Below are 16,157 nucleotides of genomic sequence, written 5' to 3' on the forward strand. Positions count from 1 at the left end.
TAGTCTTTTAGCCATTCAAGGATTTCTAAGCAAATTCTAATTAGAAAAAAGTTGATAAGGGGTAATGGGTTTTGCTAAATTCATTTGAGCTTTTTAAAGGATCTTGAATTACTAAATATACAATCAAGCATCAGAAATGGTCAACCATAAATCAATTCATAGAAATACCTATAAACACTGGCAAATCAACAGTAACATCCTAGAACATCTCAGTCCAGGGATTATCGGACATGGGTAGAGTAAGAAAATGATAGCTGGGGCAATTTTTATAAGCATTTGACCTAGCTCATGATGCAGAAGAATCGACATGGATCTGATATATGGTGAAAGAGTACACTAACAAATTGATGTATAAATGATTTCAATCATTTTCATTACCCAAGGAAATTATAACAACTCTTAGTTGAACATCACTTTTCTGGACTGGACCAGAAATCACAGCACACAGCCGATCCTCGTTAGTATAGTGGTGAGTATCCCCGCCTGTCACGCGGGAGACCGGGGTTCAATTCCCCAACGGGGAGGCTATAACTTTTATTTCTCCAATATTCCATTTCAGACACAGTGGAAAAATAATAATACAAATGTTATGGCATGCATAAATAACAACCCAAACTATAATATATTGAGATGTGTACTTAAAGGAAACCCTCATAGATCCATACAAATGGAATAGCAGATAGAGAAAACAAAATGTACCAACTGTAATGATATACTTCTATTACCATTTGTTGGCGTTAGGTGGCTATGGAATAAATCAGAATGGTTTGGTATTTTGGGAAGGTTTATACATACTTACATTTTTATATGTAGAAATAAAATATAGGCAAGGAGGTTGGCATATTGGTGTATGCCACTTTTTGGAATGAAAACTGCACACATTTTCTAGGACATCAAACTACAACATTCAGAATTATTTTGACATTTCTAGCATTGAAAGACCACATTGTTGGGCCCCATTCTCAAGAACAGTATAGGTCAAGTAACTTCTCAAGCAATTTTCTTGTGCTGTCTAAGCCCAACTCCATGAGGTGGGTCCTCAAGACCCAAATTCCATTTTGCAATGGTTAGTAGAATGGATTTTATTTTTTAACAAGCACTTCATTTACATGTCTTTGGCAAGCACCCAAAAATTTTCCTAAGGACTATGGGCATGATTCAGACACACTCGCAAGCGCACAACACTCGTAAGTGGTTCGACGGTCCCCCACTACCCATGCGCCGCCTCCGGCGTGTGCATGCGCAAGATCCGTCCAGCGACGGCTGCTCCATCGATATGGGTCTAGCTACAAGATGGAGCGGCTGTCAATGTTGATTGATAATTCACCGCGTTTTGTATGCGGGGAGGGGGGGGTGGCTGCACAAATGCAGGCATTCCCTTAGGAACGCCTGGTGTTTGTGGGTGGCCCTACTGACATCACTAGTGATGTCAGTAGTGGACTTCCTGTTCTATTAGAGCAGGAAGTTTACTCGGGCTTGTGAGAGCTCAGACCCTTCCACAGGGTCTCCTTGCAAGCCTGATGGTCACGATAATCGCGATGGGCTCCAGGCCACTCGCAAAAGCTGTGGGAGGTCACCCACAGCTTAGCGAGCGGCCTGATGAAAGAAAAAAACAAATACAAAACATAAAAAACCGCCCTTGTTCTGAGCAAGCACTCACTAGCAGCAAGCGGCTCTGAATCAGGCCCTATATCAGCTATAATCTAAAAGATATTGCTTAGAACATGTACAACATGGCAAATCCAGCATTTATTGGACTTTATATTCAGGATTCCCATGTATTAAAATTGTATGGTATAGAATATCCAGAAAATGCATAGATATTTATTGGTGCCTTAAAAGAAGAGTGAATATATACATATATATTTTTTTTTTAATTAAGTTGGAAACAGTAGCTGAATAATAGAATAAATTATCAATTTTTATAGCATTCACATAATTTGGGCATAATTTAGCAGAAGAGATTTTTAGTTTAATATTCCTCATGCAGAGCTACCATTGGTCTCTAGCATAATAGTCTTTTAGCCATTCAAGGATTTCTAAGCAAATTCTAATTAGAAAAAAGTTGATAAGGGGTAATGGGTTTTGCTAAATTCATTTGAGCTTTTTAAAGGATCTTGAATTACTAAATATACAATCAAGCATCAGAAATGGTCAACCATAAATCAATTCATAGAAATACCTATAAACACTGGCAAATCAACAGTAACATCCTAGAACATCTCAGTCCAGGGATTATCGGACATGGGTAGAGTAAGAAAATGATAGCTGGGGCAATTTTTATAAGCATTTGACCTAGCTCATGATGCAGAAGAATCGACATGGATCTGATATATGGTGAAAGAGTACACTAACAAATTGATGTATAAATGATTTCAATCATTTTCATTACCCAAGGAAATTATAACAACTCTTAGTTGAACATCACTTTTCTGGACTGGACCAGAAATCACAGCACACAGCTGATCCTCGTTAGTATAGTGGTGAGTATCCCCGCTTGTCACGCGGGAGACCGGGGTTCAATTCCCCGACGGGGAGGCTACAACTTTTATTTCTCCAATATTCCATTTCAGACACAGTGGAAAAATAATAATACAAATGTTATGGCATGCATAAATAACAACCCAAACTATAATATATTGAGATGTGTACTTAAAGGAAACCCTCATAGATCCATACAAATGGAAGAGCAGATAGAGAAAACAAAATGTACCAACTGTAATGATATACTTCTATTACCATTTGTTGGCGTTAGGTGGCTATGGAATAAATCAGAATGGTTTGGTATTTTGGGAAGGTTTATACATACTTACATTTTTATATGTAGAAATAAAATATAGGCAAGGAGGTTGGCATATTGGTGTATGCCACTTTTTGGAATGAAAACTGCACACATTTTCTAGGACATCAAACTACAACATTCAGAATTATTTTGACATTTCTAGCATTGAAAGACCACATTGTTGGGCCCCATTCTCAAGAACAGTATAGGTCAAGTAACTTCTCAAGCAATTTTCTTGTGCTGTCTAAGCCCAACTCCATGAGGTGGGTCCTCAAGACCCAAATTCCATTTTGCAATGGTTAGTAGAATGGATTTTATTTTTTAACAAGCACTTCATTTACATGTCTTTGGCAAGCACCCAAAAATTTTCCTAAGGACTATGGGCATGATTCAGACACACTCGCAAGCGCACAACACTCGTAAGTGGTTCGACGGTCCCCCACTACCCATGCGCCGCCTCCGGCGTGTGCATGCGCAAGATCCGTCCAGCGACGGCTGCTCCATCGATATGGGTCTAGCTACAAGACGGAGCGGCTGTCAATGTTGATTGATAATTCACCGCGTTTTGTATGCGGGGAGGGGGGGGTGGCTGCACAAATGCAGGCATTCCCTTAGGAACGCCTGGTGTTTGTGGGTGGCCCTACTGACATCACTAGTGATGTCAGTAGTGGACTTCCTGTTCTATTAGAGCAGGAAGTTTACTCGGGCTTGTGAGAGCTCAGACCCTTCCACAGGGTCTCCTCGCAAGCCTGATGGTCACGATAATCGCGATGGGCTCCAGGCCACTCGCAAAAGCTGTGGGAGGTCACCCACAGCTTAGCGAGCGGCCTGATGAAAGAAAAAAACAAATACATAACATAAAAAACCGCCCTTGTTCTGAGCAAGCACTCACTAGCAGCAAGCGGCTCTGAATCAGGCCCTATATCAGCTATAATCTAAAAGATATTGCTTAGAACATGTACAACATGGCAAATCCAGCATTTATTGGACTTTATATTCAGGATTCCCATGTATTAAAATTGTATGGTATAGAATATCCAGAAAATGCATAGATATTTATTGGTGCCTTAAAAGAAGAGTGAATATATACATATATATATATTTTTTAATTAAGTTGGAAACAGTAGCTGAATAATAGAATAAATTATCAATTTTTATAGCATTCACATAATTTGGGCATAATTTAGCAGAAGAGATTTGGAGTTTAATATTCCTCATGCAGAGCTACCATTGGTCTCTAGCATAATAGTCTTTTAGCCATTCAAGGATTTCTAAGCAAATTCTAATTAGAAAAAAGTTGATAAGGGGTAATGGGTTTTGCTAAATTCATTTGAGCTTTTTAAAGGATCTTGAATTACTAAATATACAATCAAGCATCAGAAATGGTCAACCATAAATCAATTCATAGAAATACCTATAAACACTGGCAAATCAACAGTAACATCCTAGAACATCTCAGTCCAGGGATTATCGGACATGGGTAGAGTAAGAAAATGATAGCTGGGGCAATTTTTATAAGCATTTGACCTAGCTCATGATGCAGAAGAATCGACATGGATCTGATATATGGTGAAAGAGTACACTAACAAATTGATGTATAAATGATTTCAATCATTTTCATTACCCAAGGAAATTATAACAACTCTTAGTTGAACATCACTTTTCTGGACTGGACCAGAAATCACAGCACACAGCTGATCCTCGTTAGTATAGTGGTGAGTATCCCCGCCTGTCACGCGGGAGACCGGGGTTCAATTCCCCAACGGGGAGGCTATAACTTTTATTTCTCCAATATTCCATTTCAGACACAGTGGAAAAATAATAATACAAATGTTATGGCATGCATAAATAACAACCCAAACTATAATATATTGAGATGTGTACTTAAAGGAAACCCTCCTAGATCCATACAAATGGAATAGCAGATAGAGAAAACAAAATGTACCAACTGTAATGATATACTTCTATTACCATTTGTTGGCGTTAGGTGGCTATGGAATAAATCAGAATGGTTTGGTATTTTGGGAAGGTTTATACATACTTACATTTTTATATGTAGAAATAAAATATAGGCAAGGAGGTTGGCATATTGGTGTATGCCACTTTTTGGAATGAAAACTGCACACATTTTCTAGGACATCAAACTACAACATTCAGAATTATTTTGACATTTCTAGCATTGAAAGACCACATTGTTGGGCCCCATTCTCAAGAACAGTATAGGTCAAGTAACTTCTCAAGCAATTTTCTTGTGCTGTCTAAGCCCAACTCCATGAGGTGGGTCCTCAAGACCCAAATTCCATTTTGCAATGGTTAGTAGAATGGATTTTATTTTTTAACAAGCACTTCATTTACATGTCTTTGGCAAGCACCCAAAAATTTTCCTAAGGACTATGGGCATGATTCAGACACACTCGCAAGCGCACAACACTCGTAAGTGGTTCGACGGTCCCCCACTACCCATGCGCCGCCTCCGGCGTGTGCATGCGCAAGATCCGTCCAGCGACGGCTGCTCCATCGATATGGGTCTAGCTACAAGACGGAGCGGCTGTCAATGTTGATTGATAATTCACCGCGTTTTGTATGCGGGGAGGGGGGGGTGGCTGCACAAATGCAGGCATTCCCTTAGGAACGCCTGGTGTTTGTGGGTGGCCCTACTGACATCACTAGTGATGTCAGTAGTGGACTTCCTGTTCTATTAGAGCAGGAAGTTTACTCGGGCTTGTGAGAGCTCAGACCCTTCCACAGGGTCTCCTCGCAAGCCTGATGGTCACGATAATCGCGATGGGCTCCAGGCCACTCGCAAAAGCTGTGGGAGGTCACCCACAGCTTAGCGAGCGGCCTGATGAAAGAAAAAAACAAATACATAACATAAAAAACCGCCCTTGTTCTGAGCAAGCACTCACTAGCAGCAAGCGGCTCTGAATCAGGCCCTATATCAGCTATAATCTAAAAGATATTGCTTAGAACATGTACAACATGGCAAATCCAGCATTTATTGGACTTTATATTCAGGATTCCCATGTATTAAAATTGTATGGTATAGAATATCCAGAAAATGCATAGATATTTATTGGTGCCTTAAAAGAAGAGTGAATATATACATATATATATATTTTTTAATTAAGTTGGAAACAGTAGCTGAATAATAGAATAAATTATCAATTTTTATAGCATTCACATAATTTGGGCATAATTTAGCAGAAGAGATTTGGCGTTTAATATTCCTCATGCAGAGCTACCATTGGTCTCTAGCATAATAGTCTTTTAGCCATTCAAGGATTTCTAAGCAAATTCTAATTAGAAAAAAGTTGATAAGGGGTAATGGGTTTTGCTAAATTCATTTGAGCTTTTTAAAGGATCTTGAATTACTAAATATACAATCAAGCATCAGAAATGGTCAACCATAAATCAATTCATAGAAATACCTATAAACACTGGCAAATCAACAGTAACATCCTAGAACATCTCAGTCCAGGGATTATCGGACATGGGTAGAGTAAGAAAATGATAGCTGGGGCAATTTCTATAAGCATTTGACCTAGCTCATGATGCAGAAGAATCGACATGGATCTGATATATGGTGAAAGAGTACACTAACAAATTGATGTATAAATGATTTCAATCATTTTCATTACCCAAGGAAATTATAACAACTCTTAGTTGAACATCACTTTTCTGGACTGGACCAGAAATCACAGCACACAGCCGATCCTCGTTAGTATAGTGGTGAGTATCCCTGCCTGTCACGCGGGAGACCGGGGTTCAATTCCCCGACGGGGAGGCTATAACTTTTATTTCTCCAATATTCCATTTCAGACACAGTGGAAAAATAATAATACAAATGTTATGGCATGCATAAATAACAACCCAAACTATAATATATTGAGATGTGTACTTAAAGGAAACCCTCATAGATCCATACAAATGGAATAGCAGATAGAGAAAACAAAATGTACCAACTGTAATGATATACTTCTATTACCATTTGTTGGCGTTAGGTGGCTATGGAATAAATCAGAATGGTTTGGTATTTTGGGAAGGTTTATACATACTTACATTTTTATATGTAGAAATAAAATATAGGCAAGGAGGTTGGCATATTGGTGTATGCCACTTTTTGGAATGAAAACTGCACACATTTTCTAGGACATCAAACTACAACATTCAGAATTATTTTGACATTTCTAGCATTGAAAGACCACATTGTTGGGCCCCATTCTCAAGAACAGTATAGGTCAAGTAACTTCTCAAGCAATTTTCTTGTGCTGTCTAAGCCCAACTCCATGAGGTGGGTCCTCAAGACCCAAATTCCATTTTGCAATGGTTAGTAGAATGGATTTTATTTTTTAACAAGCACTTCATTTACATGTCTTTGGCAAGCACCCAAAAATTTTCCTAAGGACTATGGGCATGATTCAGACACACTCGCAAGCGCACAACACTCGTAAGTGGTTCGACGGTCCCCCACTACCCATGCGCCGCCTCCGGCGTGTGCATGCGCAAGATCCGTCCAGCGACGGCTGCTCCATCGATATGGGTCTAGCTACAAGACGGAGCGGCTGTCAATGTTGATTGATAATTCACCGCGTTTTGTATGCGGGGAGGGGGGGGTGGCTGCACAAATGCAGGCATTCCCTTAGGAACGCCTGGTGTTTGTGGGTGGCCCTACTGACATCACTAGTGATGTCAGTAGTGGACTTCCTGTTCTATTAGAGCAGGAAGTTTACTCGGGCTTGTGAGAGCTCAGACCCTTCCACAGGGTCTCCTCGCAAGCCTGATGGTCACGATAATCGCGATGGGCTCCAGGCCACTCGCAAAAGCTGTGGGAGGTCACCCACAGCTTAGCGAGCGGCCTGATGAAAGAAAAAAACAAATACATAACATAAAAAACCGCCCTTGTTCTGAGCAAGCACTCACTAGCAGCAAGCGGCTCTGAATCAGGCCCTATATCAGCTATAATCTAAAAGATATTGCTTAGAACATGTACAACATGGCAAATCCAGCATTTATTGGACTTTATATTCAGGATTCCCATGTATTAAAATTGTATGGTATAGAATATCCAGAAAATGCATAGATATTTATTGGTGCCTTAAAAGAAGAGTGAATATATACATATATATATATTTTTTAATTAAATTGGAAACAGTAGCTGAATAATAGAATAAATTATCAATTTTTATAGCATTCACATAATTTGGGCATAATTTAGCAGAAGAGATTTGGAGTTTAATATTCCTCATGCAGAGCTACCATTGGTCTCTAGCATAATAGTCTTTTAGCCATTCAAGGATTTCTAAGCAAATTCTAATTAGAAAAAAGTTGATAAGGGGTAATGGGTTTTGCTAAATTCATTTGAGCTTTTTAAAGGATCTTGAATTACTAAATATACAATCAAGCATCAGAAATGGTCAACCATAAATCAATTCATAGAAATACCTATAAACACTGGCAAATCAACAGTAACATCCTAGAACATCTCAGTCCAGGGATTATCGGACATGGGTAGAGTAAGAAAATGATAGCTGGGGCAATTTCTATAAGCATTTGACCTAGCTCATGATGCAGAAGAATCGACATGGATCTGATATATGGTGAAAGAGTACACTAACAAATTGATGTATAAATGATTTCAATCATTTTCCTTACCCAAGGAAATTATAACAACTCTTAGTTGAACATCACTTTTCTGGACTGGACCAGAAATCACAGCACACAGCCGATCCTCGTTAGTATAGTGGTGAGTATCCCTGCCTGTCACGCGGGAGACCGGGGTTCAATTCCCCGACGGGGAGGCTATAACTTTTATTTCTCCAATATTCCATTTCAGACACAGTGGAAAAATAATAATACAAATGTTATGGCATGCATAAATAACAACCCAAACTATAATATATTGAGATGTGTACTTAAAGGAAACCCTCATAGATCCATACAAATGGAATAGCAGATAGAGAAAACAAAATGTACCAACTGTAATGATATACTTCTATTACCATTTGTTGGCGTTAGGTGGCTATGGAATAAATCAGAATGGTTTGGTATTTTGGGAAGGTTTATACATACTTACATTTTTATATGTAGAAATAAAATATAGGCAAGGAGGTTGGCATATTGGTGTATGCCACTTTTTGGAATGAAAACTGCACACATTTTCTAGGACATCAAACTACAACATTCAGAATTATTTTGACATTTCTAGCATTGAAAGACCACATTGTTGGGCCCCATTCTCAAGAACAGTATAGGTCAAGTAACTTCTCAAGCAATTTTCTTGTGCTGTCTAAGCCCAACTCCATGAGGTGGGTCCTCAAGACCCAAATTCCATTTTGCAATGGTTAGTAGAATGGATTTTATTTTTTAACAAGCACTTCATTTACATGTCTTTGGCAAGCACCCAAAAATTTTCCTAAGGACTATGGGCATGATTCAGACACACTCGCAAGCGCACAACACTCGTAAGTGGTTCGACGGTCCCCCACTACCCATGCGCCACCTCCGGCGTGTGCATGCGCAAGATCCGTCCAGCGACGGCTGCTCCATCGATATGGGTCTAACTACAAGATGGAGCGGCTGTCAATGTTGATTGATAATTCACCGCGTTTTGTATGCGGGGAGGGGGGGGTGGCTGCACAAATGCAGGCATTCCCTTAGGAACGCCTGGTGTTTGTGGGTGGCCCTACTGACATCACTAGTGATGTCAGTAGTGGACTTCCTGTTCTATTAGAGCAGGAAGTTTACTCGGGCTTGTGAGAGCTCAGACCCTTCCACAGGGTCTCCTCGCAAGCCTGATGGTCACGATAATCGCGATGGGCTCCAGGCCACTCGCAAAAGCTGTGGGAGGTCACCCACAGCTTAGCGAGCGGCCTGATGAAAGAAAAAAACAAATACAAAACATAAAAAACCGCCCTTGTTCTGAGCAAGCACTCACTAGCAGCAAGCGGCTCTGAATCAGGCCCTATATCAGCTATAATCTAAAAGATATTGCTTAGAACATGTACAACATGGCAAATCCAGCATTTATTGGACTTTATATTCAGGATTCCCATGTATTAAAATTGTATGGTATAGAATATCCAGAAAATGCATAGATATTTATTGGTGCCTTAAAAGAAGAGTGAATATATACATATATATATATTTTTTAATTAAGTTGGAAACAGTAGCTGAATAATAGAATAAATTATCAATTTTTATAGCATTCACATAATTTGGGCATAATTTAGCAGAAGAGATTTGGAGTTTAATATTCCTCATGCAGAGCTACCATTGGTCTCTAGCATAATAGTCTTTTAGCCATTCAAGGATTTCTAAGCAAATTCTAATTAGAAAAAAGTTGATAAGGGGTAATGGGTTTTGCTAAATTCATTTGAGCTTTTTAAAGGATCTTGAATTACTAAATATACAATCAAGCATCAGAAATGGTCAACCATAAATCAATTCATAGAAATACCTATAAACACTGGCAAATCAACAGTAACATCCTAGAACAACTCAGTCCAGGGATTATCGGACATGGGTAGAGTAAGAAAATGATAGCTGGGGCAATTTTTATAAGCATTTGACCTAGCTCATGATGCAGAAGAATCGACATGGATCTGATATATGGTGAAAGAGTACACTAACAAATTGATGTATAAATGATTTCAATCATTTTCATTACCCAAGGAAATTATAACAACTCTTAGTTGAACATCACTTTTCTGGACTGGACCAGAAATCACAGCACACAGCTGATCCTCGTTAGTATAGTGGTGAGTATCCCCGCCTGTCATGCGGGAGACCGGGGTTCAATTCCCCAACGGGGAGGCTATAACTTTTATTTCTCCAATATTCCATTTCAGACACAGTGGAAAAATAATAATACAAATGTTATGGCATGCATAAATAACAACCCAAACTATAATATATTGAGATGTGTACTTAAAGGAAACCCTCATAGATCCATACAAATGGAATAGCAGATAGAGAAAACAAAATGTACCAACTGTAATGATATACTTCTATTACCATTTGTTGGCGTTAGGTGGCTATGGAATAAATCAGAATGGTTTGGTATTTTGGGAAGGTTTATACATACTTACATTTTTATATGTAGAAATAAAATATAGGCAAGGAGGTTGGCATATTGGTGTATGCCACTTTTTGGAATGAAAACTGCACATATTTTCTAGGACATCAAACTACAACATTCAGAATTATTTTGACATTTCTAGCATTGAAAGACCACATTGTTGGGCCCCATTCTCAAGAACAGTATAGGTCAAGTAACTTCTCAAGCAATTTTCTTGTGCTGTCTAAGCCCAACTCCATGAGGTGGGTCCTCAAGACCCAAATTCCATTTTGCAATGGTTAGTAGAATGGATTTTATTTTTTAACAAGCACTTCATTTACATGTCTTTGGCAAGCACCCAAAAATTTTCCTAAGGACTATGGGCATGATTCAGACACACTCGCAAGCGCACAACACTCGTAAGTGGTTCGACGGTCCCCCACTACCCATGCGCCGCCTCCGGCGTGTGCATGCGCAAGATCCGTCCAGCGACGGCTGCTCCATCGATATGGGTCTAGCTACAAGACGGAGCGGCTGTCAATGTTGATTGATAATTCACCGCGTTTTGTATGCGGGGAGGGGGGGGTGGCTGCACAAATGCAGGCATTCCCTTAGGAACGCCTGGTGTTTGTGGGTGGCCCTACTGACATCACTAGTGATGTCAGTAGTGGACTTCCTGTTCTATTAGAGCAGGAAGTTTACTCGGGCTTGTGAGAGCTCAGACCCTTCCACAGGGTCTCCTCGCAAGCCTGATGGTCACGATAATCGCGATGGGCTCCAGGCCACTCGCAAAAGCTGTGGGAGGTCACCCACAGCTTAGCGAGCGGCCTGATGAAAGAAAAAAACAAATACATAACATAAAAAACCGCCCTTGTTCTGAGCAAGCACTCACTAGCAGCAAGCGGCTCTGAATCAGGCCCTATATCAGCTATAATCTAAAAGATATTGCTTAGAACATGTACAACATGGCAAATCCAGCATTTATTGGACTTTATATTCAGGATTCCCATGTATTAAAATTGTATGGTATAGAATATCCAGAAAATGCATAGATATTTATTGGTGCCTTAAAAGAAGAGTGAATATATACATATATATATATTTTTTAATTAAGTTGGAAACAGTAGCTGAATAATAGAATAAATTATCAATTTTTATAGCATTCACATAATTTGGGCATAATTTAGCAGAAGAGATTTGGAGTTTAATATTCCTCATGCAGAGCTACCATTGGTCTCTAGCATAATAGTCTTTTAGCCATTCAAGGATTTCTAAGCAAATTCTAATTAGAAAAAAGTTGATAAGGGGTAATGGGTTTTGCTAAATTCATTTGAGCTTTTTAAAGGATCTTGAATTACTAAATATACAATCAAGCATCAGAAATGGTCAACCATAAATCAATTCATAGAAATACCTATAAACACTGGCAAATCAACAGTAACATCCTAGAACATCTCAGTCCAGGGATTATCGGACATGGGTAGAGTAAGAAAATGATAGCTGGGGCAATTTCTATAAGCATTTGACCTAGCTCATGATGCAGAAGAATCGACATGGATCTGATATATGGTGAAAGAGTACACTAACAAATTGATGTATAAATGATTTCAATCATTTTCATTACCCAAGGAAATTATAACAACTCTTAGTTGAACATCACTTTTCTGGAATGGACCAGAAATCACAGCACACAGCCGATCCTCATTAGTATAGTGGTGAGTATCCCCGCCTGTCACGCGGCAGACCGGGGTTCAATTCCCCGACGGGGAGGCTATAACTTTTATTTCTCCAATATTCCATTTCAGACACAGTGGAAAAATAATAATACAAATGTTATGGCATGCATAAATAACAACCCAAACTATAATATATTGAGATGTGTACTTAAAGGAAACCCTCATAGATCCATACAAATGGAATAGCAGATAGAGAAAACAAAATGTACCAACTGTAATGATATACTTCTATTACCATTTGTTGGCGTTAGGTGGCTATGGAATAAATCAGAATGGTTTGGTATTTTGGGAAGGTTTATACATACTTACATTTTTATATGTAGAAATAAAATATAGGCAAGGAGGTTGGCATATTGGTGTATGCCACTTTTTGGAATGAAAACTGCACACATTTTCTAGGACATCAAACTACAACATTCAGAATTATTTTGACATTTCTAGCATTGAAAGACCACATTGTTGGGCCCCATTCTCAAGAACAGTATAGGTCAAGTAACTTCTCAAGCAATTTTCTTGTGCTGTCTAAGCCCAACTCCATGAGGTGGGTCCTCAAGACCCAAATTCCATTTTGCAATGGTTAGTAGAATGGATTTTATTTTTTAACAAGCACTTCATTTACATGTCTTTGGCAAGCACCCAAAAATTTTCCTAAGGACTATGGGCATGATTCAGACACACTCGCAAGCGCACAACACTCGTAAGTGGTTCGACGGTCCCCCACTACCCATGCGAAACCTCCGGCGTGTGCATGCGCAAGATCCGTCCAGCGACGGCTGCTCCATCGATATGGGTCTAACTACAAGATGGAGCGGCTGTCAATGTTGATTGATAATTCACCGCGTTTTGTATGCGGGGAGGGGGGGGTGGCTGCACAAATGCAGGCATTCCCTTAGGAACGCCTGGTGTTTGTGGGTGGCCCTACTGACATCACTAGTGATGTCAGTAGTGGACTTCCTGTTCTATTAGAGCAGGAAGTTTACTCGGGCTTGTGAGAGCTCAGACCCTTCCACAGGGTCTCCTCGCAAGCCTGATGGTCACGATAATCGCGATGGGCTCCAGGCCACTCGCAAAAGCTGTGGGAGGTCACCCACAGCTTAGCGAGCGGCCTGATGAAAGAAAAAAACAAATACAAAACATAAAAAACCGCCCTTGTTCTGAGCAAGCACTCACTAGCAGCAAGCGGCTCTGAATCAGGCCCTATATCAGCTATAATCTAAAAGATATTGCTTAGAACATGTACAACATGGCAAATCCAGCATTTATTGGACTTTATATTCAGGATTCCCATGTATTAAAATTGTATGGTATAGAATATCCAGAAAATGCATAGATATTTATTGGTGCCTTAAAAGAAGAGTGAATATATACATATATATTTTTTTTTTAATTAAGTTGGAAACAGTAGCTGAATAATAGAATAAATTATCAATTTTTATAGCATTCACATAATTTGGGCATAATTTAGCAGAAGAGATTTGGAGTTTAATATTCCTCATGCAGAGCTACCATTGGTCTCTAGCATAATAGTCTTTTAGCCATTCAAGGATTTCTAAGCAAATTCTAATTAGAAAAAAGTTGATAAGGGGTAATGGGTTTTGCTAAATTCATTTGAGCTTTTTAAAGGATCTTGAATTACTAAATATACAATCAAGCATCAGAAATGGTCAACCATAAATCAATTCATAGAAATACCTATAAACACTGGCAAATCAACAGTAACATCCTAGAACATCTCAGTCCAGGGATTATCGGACATGGGTAGAGTAAGAAAATGATAGCTGGGGCAATTTTTATAAGCATTTGACCTAGCTCATGATGCAGAAGAATCGACATGGATCTGATATATGGTGAAAGAGTACACTAACAAATTGATGTATAAATGATTTCAATCATTTTCATTACCCAAGGAAATTATAACAACTCTTAGTTGAACATCACTTTTCTGGACTGGACCAGAAATCACAGCACACAGCTGATCCTCGTTAGTATAGTGGTGAGTATCCCCGCCTGTCACGCGGGAGACCGGGGTTCAATTCCCCGACGGGGAGGCTACAACTTTTATTTCTCCAATATTCCATTTCAGACACAGTGGAAAAATAATAATACAAATGTTATGGCATGCATAAATAACAACCCAAACTATAATATATTGAGATGTGTACTTAAAGGAAACCCTCATAGATCCATACAAATGGAAGAGCAGATAGAGAAAACAAAATGTACCAACTGTAATGATATACTTCTATTACCATTTGTTGGCGTTAGGTGGCTATGGAATAAATCAGAATGGTTTGGTATTTTGGGAAGGTTTATACATACTTACATTTTTATATGTAGAAATAAAATATAGGCAAGGAGGTTGGCATATTGGTGTATGCCACTTTTTGGAATGAAAACTGCACACATTTTCTAGGACATCAAACTACAACATTCAGAATTATTTTGACATTTCTAGCATTGAAAGACCACATTGTTGGGCCCCATTCTCAAGAACAGTATAGGTCAAGTAACTTCTCAAGCAATTTTCTTGTGCTGTCTAAGCCCAACTCCATGAGGTGGGTCCTCAAGACCCAAATTCCATTTTGCAATGGTTAGTAGAATGGATTTTATTTTTTAACAAGCACTTCATTTACATGTCTTTGGCAAGCACCCAAAAATTTTCCTAAGGACTATGGGCATGATTCAGACACACTCGCAAGCGCACAACACTCGTAAGTGGTTCGACGGTCCCCCACTACCCATGCGCCGCCTCCGGCGTGTGCATGCGCAAGATCCGTCCAGCGACGGCTGCTCCATCGATATGGGTCTAGCTACAAGACGGAGCGGCTGTCAATGTTGATTGATAATTCACCGCGTTTTGTATGCGGGGAGGGGGGGGTGGCTGCACAAATGCAGGCATTCCCTTAGGAACGCCTGGTGTTTGTGGGTGGCCCTACTGACATCACTAGTGATGTCAGTAGTGGACTTCCTGTTCTATTAGAGCAGGAAGTTTACTCGGGCTTGTGAGAGCTCAGACCCTTCCACAGGGTCTCCTCGCAAGCCTGATGGTCACGATAATCGCGATGGGCTCCAGGCCACTCGCAAAAGCTGTGGGAGGTCACCCACAGCTTAGCGAGCGGCCTGATGAAAGAAAAAAACAAATACATAACATAAAAAACCGCCCTTGTTCTGAGCAAGCACTCACTAGCAGCAAGCGGCTCTGAATCAGGCCCTATATCAGCTATAATCTAAAAGATATTGCTTAGAACATGTACAACATGGCAAATCCAGCATTTATTGGACTTTATATTCAGGATTCCCATGTATTAAAATTGTATGGTATAGAATATCCAGAAAATGCATAGATATTTATTGGTGCCTTAAAAGAAGAGTGAATATATACATATATATATATTTTTTAATTAAGTTGGAAACAGTAGCTGAATAATAGAATAAATTATCAATTTTTATAGCATTCACATAATTTGGGCATAATTTAGCAGAAGAGATTTGGAGTTTAATATTCCTCATGCAGAGCTACCATTGGTCTCTAGCATAATAGTCTTTTAGCCATTCAAGGATTTCTAAGCAAATTCTAATTAGA

The 16,157-nt window shown here is 39.4% G+C and overlaps 7 non-coding genes across 7 annotated transcripts; all 7 read left to right on the top strand.

Annotated features, from left to right (window-relative positions):
- Positions 1-452: 452 nt before the first annotated feature.
- TRNAD-GUC (transfer RNA aspartic acid (anticodon GUC)) lies at positions 453-524 on the top strand. The gene has a single exon. It is a non-coding gene; the product is annotated as a tRNA-Asp (tRNA).
- Positions 525-2,466: 1,942 nt separating this feature from the next.
- On the top strand, positions 2,467-2,538 carry TRNAD-GUC (transfer RNA aspartic acid (anticodon GUC)). Its single transcript has one exon. It is a non-coding gene; the product is annotated as a tRNA-Asp (tRNA).
- Positions 2,539-4,480: 1,942 nt separating this feature from the next.
- Positions 4,481-4,552, top strand: TRNAD-GUC (transfer RNA aspartic acid (anticodon GUC)). The gene has a single exon. It is a non-coding gene; the product is annotated as a tRNA-Asp (tRNA).
- A 1,942-nt stretch (positions 4,553-6,494) lies between these two features.
- On the top strand, positions 6,495-6,566 carry TRNAD-GUC (transfer RNA aspartic acid (anticodon GUC)). The gene has a single exon. It is a non-coding gene; the product is annotated as a tRNA-Asp (tRNA).
- A 1,942-nt stretch (positions 6,567-8,508) lies between these two features.
- TRNAD-GUC (transfer RNA aspartic acid (anticodon GUC)) lies at positions 8,509-8,580 on the top strand. The gene has a single exon. It is a non-coding gene; the product is annotated as a tRNA-Asp (tRNA).
- A 1,942-nt stretch (positions 8,581-10,522) lies between these two features.
- Positions 10,523-10,594, top strand: TRNAD-GUC (transfer RNA aspartic acid (anticodon GUC)). The gene has a single exon. It is a non-coding gene; the product is annotated as a tRNA-Asp (tRNA).
- Positions 10,595-14,550: 3,956 nt separating this feature from the next.
- TRNAD-GUC (transfer RNA aspartic acid (anticodon GUC)) lies at positions 14,551-14,622 on the top strand. Its single transcript has one exon. It is a non-coding gene; the product is annotated as a tRNA-Asp (tRNA).
- The last annotated feature ends 1,535 nt before the right edge of the window (positions 14,623-16,157 follow it).

This window comes from Taudactylus pleione, unplaced genomic scaffold (assembly GCF_031769625.1).
Source record: "Taudactylus pleione unplaced genomic scaffold, aTauple2 ptg000282l, whole genome shotgun sequence".
NCBI classification, from domain to species: domain Eukaryota; kingdom Metazoa; phylum Chordata; class Amphibia; order Anura; family Myobatrachidae; genus Taudactylus; species Taudactylus pleione.